This window comes from Urocitellus parryii, chromosome Y, assembly GCF_045843805.1.
Source record: "Urocitellus parryii isolate mUroPar1 chromosome Y, mUroPar1.hap1, whole genome shotgun sequence".
Taxonomy (NCBI): Eukaryota; Metazoa; Chordata; class Mammalia; order Rodentia; family Sciuridae; genus Urocitellus; species Urocitellus parryii.
Window position 1 is genome coordinate 34195328 of NC_135548.1, and position 12003 is coordinate 34207330.

Below are 12003 nucleotides of genomic sequence, written 5' to 3' on the forward strand. Positions count from 1 at the left end.
AATGATCTCAAGTCTAGCCTATTTTGCAGCCATTCTAACATGTAGTAAGGTGGGATGCAGACTCTTATTTCAGGTAAGGTGGGGATCCTGACAAAAAAACACAATACAACATTACATCTGAAACATAAATTAAACAAAGACTAAGAGAAATTTTAACTTTCTTTTTGTGAAAAAAAAGCAGCAAAATGCTTCCTTGTTTTACAATTTCACCTTTAAACAGATCAGACTCTCATTATTAGCTTCCAAAAATGTATTTAAATTCCAATTCCAATGTGAAGATTAACACCAAATTATATATATAACTTATTCAACATCTTACTTGATACAGCTATAAAACCTCAAATGACATGAATAAATACCAACCAAATTTGTTATTTTTATACAAATAGAGATTTTGTTACACATAATTTTAGTTTGGAGAACACCAACTTGGCAAAGCTTTGCATTCAACTAAGTTTAACTTTAAAGTGCAATTTAGAATCCAGAGTTTATGGTAGCACTAATCACAAGTCTGTATGGATTAACAAAATCAATAGCCTTAAGTTTCTTATAAATTTAGGAAACAGGGTTAATGATAAGAAATTGACTTACTCAAAGCAAACATATATAAGACAGGTCTTCAATTGAGAGCATGGTCCTTCAATGTCAGATACAATGTATAAAAGAGAGCACTTAGTGGTTATCTTGCCAGTAAACTTGCATATACTTTCATTTTATTAACTTTTTAAAAAATATTAATTTTCAGTTGCAGTTAGACACAATACCTTTATTTTGCTTGTTTATTTATTTGTTTGTTTGTTTTTATGTGGTGCTCAGGAAAGAACCCAGGGTCTCTGCTCTACTGCTGAGCTACAACCCCAGCCCCTCATTTTATAAATTTTTACATAATTCTTATACAAGGCTTAGATAGCCATAGTTCTCAGTATATGTGACTAGGTATAATGAATACATTATACCTAGTCACATATACTTAGGGTGACATCTATATTGGTAGGTTTAAGTAACAGTTGTTTGATTAACCAGTTACAAAGTAATTATTTCAGACTTTCAAACAGATACAAACCCTAATTACTTTAAGACTTAGTTTCCACAAGCCCAACAAATAGAATAAAATTATCTTGATAGATAAATTATAGCCAAATTAAACAAACAAACAAAATTTATGAGATTCACCTTCCCAAAACTTTCTGCAACTTATTTAGACATTCACAACTTTAAATCCTTAGTTTTGTCATCTTTAATCTGGGACGTTAGCACAAGAATATTACTTTACCAGACAAAATATTTTCTCATTCAGAAACATTTCTCTTTCTTTCTAATTTTCCATACTAAAATATATTTCTATACCTGTAATTTTCTTTTATCTTTACTAGTTTGGGAACCTTTTTAAAATTCATATTCTGAAACAATCCTTATGAATGTTATCTGTGCATTTAATTTACACAACAAATTTCATCCTAGGAGAGGATTGGACAATCCAACATATACAATAATTATGATTTAATCTTTTTTCTCCTATGTTTTCAATGACATTTTTGAGCCTGACCTGTCTCCATGAACACTATCACAATGCCATCAACTTTAAGTGAGTTCCCCACTGTCACTTGTACCCAGAGGCTCCTTTTGGGCCTTTTCTTATACTAGCAGACTGATATGCAATGCAAGAAGCCCTTTCCATTTTCCTCTTTAGGGGTTCTTGAAGATCCCTTTGCAGAGGCTGCCTACGAAACACAGGTTGTCCTTAGTTTCTGTCTTTTTCTTTTCTGGGTGCAGTTATTTGTCCTGTAGCAACAACACCGCTTTGTCCCAGTGATGAACTTGCCCTGGCCAAATGGAGTGTCCTGTCAGATCTTAACAGTGGAGACTATTCCTGTCCCCATGTCATAAACTGACAGTTCTGGGACCTACTATCACATCCTTTGTAGCCAGCGGCCTCCACCCCCCCACACACACCAGAACAAAAGGGGCAGAAAGGCAGGACAGAGGCCAGGCTCTCTTTGGCTATTGTTCTAGAGCCCAGGCAGTTTTCTGTGATTTTCCCCCAGGTTTAGGGCTGGTGTCCATGACCCACAGTGAGATGACCTGCAGCTGACAGGGGCCAGGATGAGGAACAGTGCTAGGAGTGCCAGCTCTGGGTTTAAAGACTGAAATCTTTTGACCCTTTCCTCTGGTGTCTTGCTATTCTTGCACACCAGCAGCAATGCCTTTGGCACCTTCCACTTAGTTCCTGATGGTTGAGAACCCTGATCTTCCTAAGTGCCCGCCCATACAGGATCCTTCATATACTTTACTCCTGACAGGCCTACTTCAACTTCTGAATTGTATAATAATCCAGAAAAACCATTCAAAGGTAAGACTGTGTTATAGTAAACTGTCTTTCTCTTAGACAGGTTTATACCTATTCATGGTGAAAGGAAAGTAATCACTACACTCGGAGCAATCAAGGGATCTTTATTGCAGCGGTGTCTGATTGACTCGGAGAAAAAGAGGAGAGAGAGAGGGCCCAGCAGGAGAAGGTTTTTAATAGCCCTTTACTGTGCTAGCTGCCTTGTTGGTGTACAGTGATTGGGTCACACTGTAATTGATAAGGGTGTCATCTTCTGCCTTCAAGCAGATTGGGCATGGGCTAGGTGTGGGTTTCAAATTAAAAAAACAAGAGGAAGTAAAGGGAAAAGGTGCCAAATAATCATCCCAAAAGAAAGGGCTAATGAAGGGTGGGAAGCAGACAGGTGAGGGTCGAGTGTTCAGCCTGCCCCACAGCTAACATTTGTTCAGCCTGCTCCGCAACTAACAGTACTTCCTTATATGTGGAAGGCACTGGGTTTGACACTTAGCACCACATAATACTAAATAAGATAAAGGTATTGTGTCCATCTACAACTATAAAAACTTATTTTAAAAAATGTAAAACCACAGACTGGGGCTGTAATTTGGTGGCAGAGCACTTGCCTAGCATGTGCAAGGCACCGGTTTTCATACTTAGCATCACATAAAAATAAAATAATTTTAAAAAGTAAAACTATGAAAATGGTATTACCTAATATTTTCCATAAGGTTAGTCCTCTATTCAAGTTCGTCTGAAACATGAATACTGTTCAGTCTTACTGTGTGCACATTCATCATAGCCCAGGAATGGAACTTACTTGAATGGAAAATTAGAACTCACTGAGAACACTGAGGACTGTCTTTATCCTGGCTCTCTGCCCCGACCCAGCACTCCCATTTTCCTGTTACCAGGTCTATTCTCTTCCTCTAAGTCCAAGATTCACTCCACTTGGCTGAACACTAGAATTCTTGTCTCTATTAAAGTTAGGCAGAAAATCATTCAGTGCTTGAAGCTGCCAAACATGAATGGCAATACAAGAGTGGCACCCAGTCTGAAGCAAGGGATGGTGATCAGAAAAACATGGAAAGGACCAGACATTGAAGGGAGGTTTATAACCAATTATTGTAATTTCTGACTGTAAAATTGATTCATACTGATCACACACCATTTGAAATGTAAGAATACATAAATAACAAAATTAACTTACATGTACATTAACAACCCAAAGATAATTAGTGTGAGTGACATTAGGAAGATAGCCATGTAGGAGTGCTTCAGCTTCATCCTGCCCCTCCCATACAAATTCACCCCACAAATATCCACAGACAAGTTTTTTACAAAAAAAGTTGCCCTCGATGAAATGATGCACTTTTAAATTGAATCAATTTGCACAGCATTTTATTCTAGGAAATTGTATACAGGTTTAAACATGTATGATTATTGCAATGTTCTCTTTTTGCTAAAGTAACTAATGGGAGACCATCCTCATCTTCATCAAAGAGCTGGCTGCATATAAATCTGATGGAAAGTCCATAGATTGCCATGCAGAAGGAAAAAGAAAAGTCCTTATAAAATGAGCTAGTCTGGGAGGATCTTTAAGATGTAATATTTTAAGATATATACTGAGAACAGCTGAACACATATGGGCTCCATATTTGCTTTGAAAATAAACATTAATACTAGACACAGCTCTCCTTTCCCTAACAAGAAGTGTTCCCAAACTCATTCCAAGTTTTCCTGTCTGATGTCGAAAAATAAATGTATTTGAAAAGCCACTAGTATTAGTTATCAACTCCCCTGATTTTGCAGGGTCCGACAATCAACCTAGTTTATTGTCAAATTAGAACAAGAACATGGACCAAGCTCAGAAGCTTAAAGGTGTTACTTGCTTTGGTAGCAAAGAAAAGCAGAGTGTGCTGGACATGACTAAGCTGGGCTCACTTCTCTGCCCTAGCTTCCCTGGGCCAGGTTGCAGGATCTGAGTGGGCGCCTGCTCCTCACCCACCTCCCCACCAAGTACAGCAACAGCTGCCTGACAGGACGTTACCACTAGACAAAAAAGTGCTGTGCTTTTTTAAACACACGTGTAAGAAAAAAAGAAAGAAAGAAAGAAAGAAAAAACAGCACAACTCGTTTGGGAAGAAAAGACTTGCAAAACATGTTTTTGAAAAAAACCATTTAAAATTTTTTTTAGTTCATTTATTTTTATTTTGTTATATGTAACAGCAGAATACATTACAATGCATACTACATATATAGAGCACTTTTTTCTTATCTCTGGTTGTATGCAAAGTAGAATCACACCATTCGTGTCTTCATACATGTACTTAGAATGATGATGAAGTACACGAAGATGTATGAAGGCATGAATGGTGTGATTCTACTTTGATAAAACCATTTTTATGGAAAAGAAAAGGGCGGAGACTAGGAACGATGATGCAGAAATCAAGGGAAAGCAGCCTCACTCCCTTCAGTGAAAAGTCTAGGGCAAGATGAAAAGAGAAATTTCAGTAAAGTACTAAAGCGGAGGCCTAGAAAGTCTCCAGGATGCACCCCCACCACCACGCCTAGCCCGGCCCACACCCCCGCACCTCCCCCGCACCCAGAAATTCCCAGCACCCCCTGCTCGCCCTTACCAGCATGCACAAATTCCCTGCTCCCCGCTCCCCACTCCGCCCGAACCCCCCTGCCCCCTGCTCCGGGTGGATCCCAGAGCCCCACTCATCCTCAACTGCCACCAGCCACAATCACTTTTCTGTGATTCAGTGAGCCACCACCCAGCTCACCTCCCTTCACAGCTTTTCTCATCTAGCCACGCCCCATCCAGGGCCTCCCTACCTTCCCATCCACCTAGGGGACCCTAACCTCCACCAGGACCACCTGGCACCATATACCCATGCCTGAGGACATACCCTGCAAACATCCCCACCTCACCCACAGATCCTAACACAAGAGGAGGGGGCCCCATTTTTCCAAGTATGACCTTGGTAATGGTATAGAGCTGGGGTCATCTAAGAAACAGATAGTGCAAAGACCTCCTCTTCAAACCCCAATTCTTTTGATCAAGTCCTAAAGATTTCAGACATTTTGCCAGAAAATATTTACACTGTTTGATAGGCCATTTGTAAAACTGCATACTCATTCAGAAAGTATACTTAAAACTCAAAAATATTTAATGATGTTGTAAATGTTAAATTACCTTTGCATATGTGAAACTGAAATATTTTTATGTAAATATTTTTTAATTATTAAATGTACTAAATTGTTTTTGAGCTTTTTGAGACACATAAATGAATAACACATAAACACTGAGGAGTTATTAAATGAGACCATGTTGAATTTGACTAAACTGAGATTTTAAAACCTGGAAAATTAAAACTATATATAATGTACCATCTGGTTGTTGTAACTTCAGGGTATGTTGTAACTTCAGGGTATGTTGTAAACAGTATAACCAGAATTTAGATAATATATATGAAAAATTATTCATTAACAGAAGGGTTTTTGTTGGCTGTTCTCATCCATTTTTGGTTCTTAACAGGGAAATTATGATAAAGTTAGGTTTAAAGGCTTTTCTAAATAAGTCACATACTTGATTAAAGTTAGAAATTGGTGGCAGAGCTCCATTGTGGCAAATTATATACTCCAGATTTTTTTTTTTTTGCATAGAAAAATATAATGGGCTATTCCCTAAGAAAAACATGTTTGTTCTTTTTACCACTTCACTATGAAAAAGTTTCTTTGAGGCTATGCAAGTTAATAACTGATTGATATTTGATAAGAAAAGCAATAATCAAAAAATCCAAAACAGATGGAGAACATATATATGCACTCAATTTGGGGAGCATTGTTTAAACTTTGCATATCTAGAAAAGGTCCTACATGAATATTCCTTACCTCAGAAACAGATCCAAGAAAGATACAAGATAATGATATTCACTTCTCTAGTTTACATTATGTATGACATCAAATTTTCTTTACCTGCTCTTTCTCCTTCTTAAGCATGGTATTTTCTTTCTGAAGCTTACAGCATTCCAACTTCATCTTCGCTTCACGAAGCTTAGTTTCAGTAAGGATATTTTGAAGCTAATGCAAAACACTACAGTTAGTGAATTAATTCCAAAGAAAAAACAAAGTTATACTTTCCCAAACCAGACATCATATAGTTCTCATTTTTTGCACATTTTAGCACACCTCAAATTTTTGGTCCGCAACAAATTAAGATGTAGTATTAATATCCGATAGCAAGAGTTGGCAGCTTTACCTCTGAAAGTTCAGAATTATTCACTGAAATGACATCTTTAAGCTTCTCTATAGATTTCTTATTTTCCATTATCTGCCAGGGGAAAACAGAACACAAAATATGCATTAGGATTTCAGTAGAAATACTGATATATATATATATATATATATATATGTGTGTGTGTGTGTGTGTGTGTGTGTGTACACACACATATATATACTAAAAAAGATAAACACAACAAAATTTTTGTCAAGCCATCCCATTACATTTCAGGTAAATGCAGGGGGATCCAGATTTGGACTAAGCAAAAAATCAAGAACTGAAAGAGATGAGGGAAAATGAAGTCATAAATATTTCATGGCATCCACAACCTTACTGTTTGTGAGATAACCAGAAAAAAAGGTCAAAGTATAGAAAATCATAATGCAATAAGTAAATAAAATGTTTTAAAGCATAGAAAATTAACTATAATTAATTACTGTTTCAAGTAAACCAGTTCAAATTAGTAATTTTTTTTCTAGTGATAGAGAAAAAAATTTCCCAAGATCATTTTTAAAATTTTCTTATCTGAAGTAAAAAATGATAAAATTTAAGGAAGAATAGACTAATCTCACATACAGAAGAATTCCAAAAAATTTATAAAGATACTCGCTCCTTAAGGAAGTGGACATAACTCTGCAATCTTTGTTTGCAATGCCTGGGATTGAATCCTGGGCTTCATGCATGCTAGGCAAGTGCTCTACCATGAGCTGCATCCTGGGCTTGTAACTCTTCATACTTTAACTGTGGGCTGTGCATGGTAACTTCCAAAGAATACAACATGAAAAGGATTGGAAAGAATTTTTACAGTGGAGAAATCTGATAAATACTACCTCAGCTGGGTGATCAAGCTTACTTGGGGGTAGGATATTTCAGAACACACTCTCTACTATCTTTTGCAACTTTTATGTAATTACAGAAACTTATAGAAATTGAAAATGAAATATGTAAGTAAACTTTTTTTTAAGTACAGAAAATTGATTAATTCATTACTCTTTCAAGTAAAAAGTAAACAAATACTGTTCAACTGGACAATAGTTTTTTAGTTGTTCTGCCTGTTTCCAAGGGCAGAGCAAAGCAATATGAAAATTATCCAAGGTTGAGAATAAAAATATTTCCTAGGCCCATAAAAATAATTTGTTGTATCAGTACTTAAAAGTTCCACAAAATGGGCAGAAGTGGGTTCAACTTCCTTGACTCCTAATCTTACTTTAGTTAACAGCTGGACTAAGTTCAACTTAACCAATTTAACAAAATATTTCAAAAGCAAAATTGCAGTAACACTTAGCAGCGAAACTCTTACCAAGTCCTGATTCTTAGCTGTCTGTTCTCTCTCAGATTCTAACATAACAAGAAGACTTTTAGCTTTCTCATCCAGAAGTTCTTTATCTTTTTCAAGAAGCTTCACTTTATCCTGGAAAAAAAGGTGTCAATATTACTCACTCATTACATTTACTTTTGAGTTTAGAATGTAATTCCCCCCAAAGAAGGGATTTTTACCTTATATTTAGTTGCTTCATCAGAAAGAATCATATTTTGTTTCATGGTCTCTTGGACCTGTTTCTTTGATTCCTTCATCTATGTAAATAAAGCATTCAGAATTAAGATACACAAATTATAGTGCTACCATACAAGTTACTTCCAGACAAGTGACCCTTTCCAGAAGAAAGCAGTACTTAATACATATGACTGTTTAGAATTTGGATGATTTGTAGAAAATAATGAAACAAAAATTTTAAAATACGATTTTAAAATTAAAACAGGTAGAAATGATTCATGCTAGAACCAAGGGAGAAAGAAACAAAAAAATATTATACCTTCTGTTCATAATTTGACAATTTCTGCATTAGTTCTTCATTTTCTTTCATGAAATTGTTCATCTTTTTGGAAATTTGCTGTTCAATGACTAAAAGGGGGAAATACACAAGATTATTACAATCACTAAATGAAATTCAATTACTCAATCTACTAAAAGCAAAGACATGTTATATGGTACTATGAGGAAATACTTCTTAGCATAACTATTATGCTTTTAAAAAGCAATCTATGCTTATTAGCAATAAGAGTATAAAAATTATTAAAATTTAAGAAAAATATAAGAACAATGATATTTTGCTGGGTGCAGTGGTGCACACCTGTAATCCCAGTGGCTCAGGAGGCTGAGCTAGAAGGATCCCAAGTTCAAAGTCAGCCTCAGCAAGAGCGAGACACTAAGCAACTAAGTGAGACTTGGTCTCTAAATATAGGGGGTTGGGGATGTGGCTCAGTAGAGTGCCCCAGAGTTCAATCACAGGTACCCCTCCCATCCAAAATGATATTTCAATTTAAGCTTATTTCACAGATGGGAAATACAGTAAAGTGTTGTAGCTTGATATTCCTCCCTTCTCAAAACACTTTCTTTTCAGAAAATGGAATCATTTAATTCTTTGCAAAGAAAAACAGAAATGAAAAACATACTGATTCACATTACCATTCTTTAAATTATCTACTCAATTACTTAATGCATGATTAGATCATTAGCATAGAAATACTCTTCAAATGTAATACATCTGCATTATATCAATATTCAAAGTTAATCTGCCCCAAATTAAAACTTATCATCATCTCCCTATCCACAATTTGTTCCTCCTCTTTATCTCCTATCTCAGAGTTGGAACCATCATCATCTACTCTATTATCCATGCTAGCAACCTAGGAATAGTAAAATTTTCAGGAGGTAAAAAAGATAATAGACATTAAAAGTCACTGTATCTACTTCTAACATACATAAAACACACATCAAACACCAATACAAAGGGTTATTACAAGTTTAAGAAACCTAAAAATTTACCTTGATATACTCTATCTTTTACCTAGAAGAGAGAAAAAAGATTAAATTTGATGTCAAACATCTGCTCAATAGAAACAGCATTCCTAAAACAACAGTCAGAATCATAACCAACTGAGAATTTAATAACATTCTGGTTCAGGATAATAATTTATAGGATTAAAAATAAGTAAAGGTTAACAAGCCTTTTAAATTTAATTGGTAGTGATATTTCATAAATAGCCTCTGACATAAAAACACTAAGATATGTACCTTATTTCACAGTAAAGATATGTGTGTGTATGTGTGTGTGTGTGTGTGTGTGTGTGTACTCAAAATCATTTACTTGACAATTCTAAATAACCAGGATAAAGTCTAGAAACAATGACTATTCAAAAGGAATCTGAGGAAACAATATTAAAGGCATAATCTTTGTACTAAGAAATGCCACTTTCACTCACCAGAAAACATCTTAGAACTCCAATTTAAATTTGGCTATTGGCTAAATTAAGAAACCAAGAGGCTACATCATCTTATTTCTGCAAACCACTAAATATATAGCAAGAAATCTGAAAGGGAAGACTGCTAGAAGAAAATGCACAAGCAACAAGAGAAATGACAATTAACATATTCTGGAAAGGACAAAAACAATCATTTCCAAAAGACAGCAATAAACTGCCTGATAATAAAACCTAAACAGAAATTTTTTTAAAACCTCACTAAATTTCTTTGTAACTTAGCATATTACTTGTCCTTTCAAATGTTATAAATGGTGATGGGATACTCAGATGTGTCCATGGATCATCCATGGGATCTTCATAATAGGAAATTGCATTCAGAAATCTCCAACACAGAAAGAAATGAACATTTCTTTAATGTCATAGCCTTGCTAACCTTTTACTCAAAATGACAACAGAGAAAAATGGGAAGTAGCATAAATGCAGTCATCTAAGGTAGGGACTAAAGTTCCAAAGTCAAATGCTGAAACTGAGGAGTAACAAGCTAGGAACCAGATCCCACATAACCTAGTGAAAAGAGAAACAGGTACCGGGGTTCTTGAAATGAAAGAAACGAGAGAGAGAAATATAAAATGTTTTCATGTTTTTCCCTTCTCTTTATCCTTCTATTTCCTTTTAGCTGAGAAAAAGTTCAATGAGATTAGAAAATTCCTCACAGGAATCCAGACAAACGATTCTTCTATTTAAGAAGGGAATACTTTTTAAGAGATTTTACACTCAATTGTACAAGGAGAGAAAACTTATCTTAACAATGATATGTCTGAAATAATTAAGAAATCAGAAAAAGAACACTCAGATTTGAAAAGATTTGTATCCAATGCTTTTGGCCTCTTTAACTGTTAGCCTTTTCATATGCAAAGTCCATTTACCTAAAATAATTTTCTTCCAATTATGTTAAATAACTATGAAACAGAATGACCTACAGTACAAACATAAGTATGTATAAGCGCATACACACACACACACACACACACACACACTCTTATACATATATGTACACACGTACACAGAGATAGACTAATTCTGCTCAGGAAAAAAAAACTTAATGAACAAAACATTTAATGGATTTTTGGACAACACATAATCTATACTTCCGAATAAAAAGGTATTTTCTGAACATATGATCAAATCATAAAATCTGGGAAAAATTTATATAAAAGACTGGAAAAATTATCTCATCTCCTTTTTCTCATTTTACTGTATTTCTTTGCAGCACTTCCCCCTGTTTATATGTGTTTATATTAACATACAGTTCATCAACATTTAAATCTTAGTTTCTGCTGTTTTTTCCCACTTCACATTTAATTATGAGCATTTTCTGTACCTCAAAGATTTGAAATAAATAAATCTGCCTACTATTCTATTAATCAAACATACAATAACACCTAAATGAATTATGTTGTGCTCAGTCTTCAATCTAATACACTGTTCCATTGAAAAACATTACCAAAATCTTCAAAGCATAGTTATTTCTTTAAGATAGATTACTGGACATATATGCTACATAAAAGGATATTTATCTAACCTATCCCATCTTTTATCCCACTTGTAAGACTTCTGATACATATGAAACTACTGGTCAGGATGGCTGTAAGAATTACCAGTTCTACCAACTGCACCCACACTAAATTATTTAATAAGGTTAGTTTGACTTAAACCACTAATTTGTGTTTTAGCAACTGAAAAAGAAAAAAAGGGGGGGGCAGTGACTATATAAAATAATCCTTGTGCTTATGTGCTAAGGTATAAGTAAGTCAATTTACTCACAACAAGAGCAGTTCTCCAAAAGAAAATGACAAAGGATACAATCCCAAAGAAAACAGTGAAAACTACAGGCTTCCATGGTAGTCCATAAAAATCAGGCCCAGGTTGAGTATCATCAGGCAATGTAGTAAACAGCTGAAACAGACAAATTAGAAGAAATGGGAAACCTTAAATTTATAACAAAACAGTCACAAAGAATCATGGCAATTCTAAACCAACCTCCTCATCAGAAATCCACTTCCTCAATATTTTCCAATAGCTTCTTCAAGAGAGAGGATACTGGCAGTCTCATATATTTTGTTCACTT

At 35.1% G+C, this 12003-nt stretch overlaps 1 long non-coding RNA gene across 1 annotated transcript; it reads right to left on the reverse strand.

Annotated features, from left to right (window-relative positions):
• Nucleotides 1-7959: 7959 nt before the first annotated feature.
• Nucleotides 7960-8510, reverse strand: LOC144250935 (uncharacterized). The gene is made up of 3 exons (XR_013342610.1): nucleotides 8426-8510; nucleotides 8109-8186; nucleotides 7960-8022 (listed from the first exon to the last, which is right to left on the reverse strand). It is a non-coding gene; the product is annotated as an uncharacterized LOC144250935 (long non-coding RNA).
• Nucleotides 8511-12003: the final 3493 nt, after the last annotated feature.